The sequence below is a fragment of the Eptatretus burgeri genome, chromosome 10 (assembly GCF_056783735.1).
Source record: "Eptatretus burgeri isolate ZD-2024b chromosome 10, Ebu_testis_v1, whole genome shotgun sequence".
NCBI lineage: Eukaryota > Metazoa > Chordata > Myxini > Myxiniformes > Myxinidae > Eptatretus > Eptatretus burgeri.
This window is the reverse complement of record NC_140970.1, coordinates 20,779,800-20,782,299: the sequence shown is the minus strand read 5'-3', so window position 1 is coordinate 20,782,299 and position 2,500 is coordinate 20,779,800. Positions and strand designations below refer to the sequence as shown.

Here is a 2,500-nt window from a genome sequence, read left to right as displayed (position 1 = left end):
CTACCTTTTTTTTTTGAAATGCTTTTTTATTAACCGCTGTTACAACGGGAACCCAACAGGTTCATGCGTCTTCTCGTTATTATTATTATTTTGCATCACAAACCTTACTGGGAGTTCCCTGAATCGACCGTTATTGGTTTCATAGAAATCCTTTAATCTGTTCTCAATTTATAACACGACAAACAGACAGACGGGTGCAACTCCTTTTATAATTGGATTCCATAACTTTGGTCCAGTGTAAATAATAGCTTTGTTTGCAAAGGAAGTTCTTGTTTGTTGTAAATGGTATTTATATCAGCTTGTCGCTCATAACTCATTCATGACTTTATTTTTAACAAAAGTTTGAGCAAGTCTCGAGGGCAGTGATTCTCAACCCTTCCTCTGTCATTTCCCCCTCGGCTTGATATATTTCGCCATTTACCCCCTTACTCCCACGCAAAAAAAAAAAAATGCATAGCCGTCATAGAGGCAGAGAAAAAAAGAAGATGGAACAACTTTGTTATTAAGTTTTTGCACAAAATAAACTTTGATAAAGGAAAAAAAAAACATACAGTCCACTTATATCAAGCAAGATCAAACAAAAATACCAGAAGCATTATTATCAATGGGAACTCTGCTGATTCATTTAGTCAATCAGTTTGTTTATTAAAGGAGCTGTTGATGACAACGCGACCCTCATGTCGTCATCGGCTTTCAGGCGGTTCCTTTCCTTTGTCTTCATTGCTACTAAAGTAGAGAAACCTGATTCACATAAATATGTGGTGACAAAGGGAACAAGCACTTTGAAGGCTCGCTGAGTAAGAAGTGGGAATGAATCTGTGAGTTTTATCCAGAAATCAACACCAACTCAATCAAATTCTTCCTTAAGACTAGCAGAGGACTGAAGATCAAGCAGTTCCTCTTTTGCTGGGTTGTCATCTCTCATTTCTGACAGATCATTGGTAAAAGGTCTTGATATCCATCTTTCTGTCGGTATCATGTCTTCTGGAAAGTAGCCAGTGAAGCGATGCTTCAAGATGTTCAAATGTGCTGTGATGTCTTCATTTATTTCAGGTAATGCACGAGGTTCTTCTCTAATGGGCTCATTCAAGTTTGGAAAATTTGCAAATTTTGTTTGATGAACTCTTCGTGCCCATAAATACAGCCTTTGTCTGGAATGCTTTCATATTTTCATCTGCTTCAACGATGGTTACTGATTTTCCCTGGAGTTGTTTGTTGACTTGGTTAAGATGGGTAAATATATCTGAGAGGTACCCTAAAGAGGCGATGAACTTTGAATCAGAAAACTTTTCCCACAGCCTTGAAGCCCGGTCACGAAGAAAAATCTCTCCCTCATTACGGAGCTCCAACACTCGGTTAAGAATAAGTCCACGTGAGAGCCACCTCACCTCAGTAGGAAGCAAAATAATTGAATTCTCAGAGCCCATCTCATCACAAAAAGCTTTGAACAAGTGGTGATTCAGTACTCGAACACTAATGAAATTAACAGCCTCAATAACTTTCTGCAAAACCATTTTCAGATTTTCAGGAAGGGTTTTCGCAGCTAGTGCATATCTGTGAAGAACACAATGCGTTGTTATCACATGGGGTGCCTTTTGTTTTACAAGTGCAGTGAAGCCTGATCTAACTCCCATCATGGCTGGAGCTCCATCAGTACAAATTGAACCAACTATGTCCCATGTGAGATTGTTCCTTTCAAAGAAGTCTTCTATTTTCTGCATTATGTCAGCAGCCTTTGTGGTTTGTTGGAAAGTTTCACAGAAGAGAAATTCATCCTTCAGTTCTTTTCCACATATATATACCAGACAAAAACAAGCAGTTGTGAAAAATTAGCAACATCACAGGATTCATCAAGTTGCAAAGAAATTTTTGCTGGGCTAGATTTGATCTGTTCAATAACTTGTTGACAAATGCATCCCCCCTATACCCCCCACCGCCCCCCAGGATCTACACCCATGCCAGCCATAATTTTTCTAAAACAGGCTGACCAGGTATAGTGTATTACAGAATTAATACTTACTTTTCAGGAATGATATTGTTACGGTTGTGGAAATTCACAGATCACCATTCAGGTTCCCCGAAGATCAGTTATGTCGATAAGTGTGTGTCCAGATTAGATTTCCCCACCAATGTCTAAAGGGCATTATTGTGTGCCGGGCTGTGCATCTTCGAGTTAGCCATTATTCTTTTCTGTCTTTAATTTCAAACAAACACACCACTCCTCAACAACATCTCACCCATGCCACCTCCACCGCCACAACGACATCTCAACAACCACGCCATCCCCACCACAGCGCCACCCACACTGCAACAACGACATATCAACAACCTCGTCAATCTCTACAACACCGCGACCCTCCTCTACAAACAAAAGCAACGGTTAAAAATAACCCAATACTCCGAAGAGAGAACAACTCGACAACTCCCGCCCCGATATTCTGGAACGGGTAAACAGAAGTGACGGTTACTAAAAGTATGAAAACCCGAGAACTCTCCGGGA

The 2,500-nt window shown here is 40.3% G+C and overlaps 1 protein-coding gene across 16 annotated transcripts in view; it reads left to right on the top strand.

Annotated features, from left to right (window-relative positions):
* The window catches only part of LOC147018044 (calcium-independent phospholipase A2-gamma-like), a 185,113-nt gene that overhangs the window by 4,510 nt on the left and 178,103 nt on the right, over nucleotides 1-2,500 (top strand). The gene's annotated exons all lie outside the window — the stretch shown is intronic.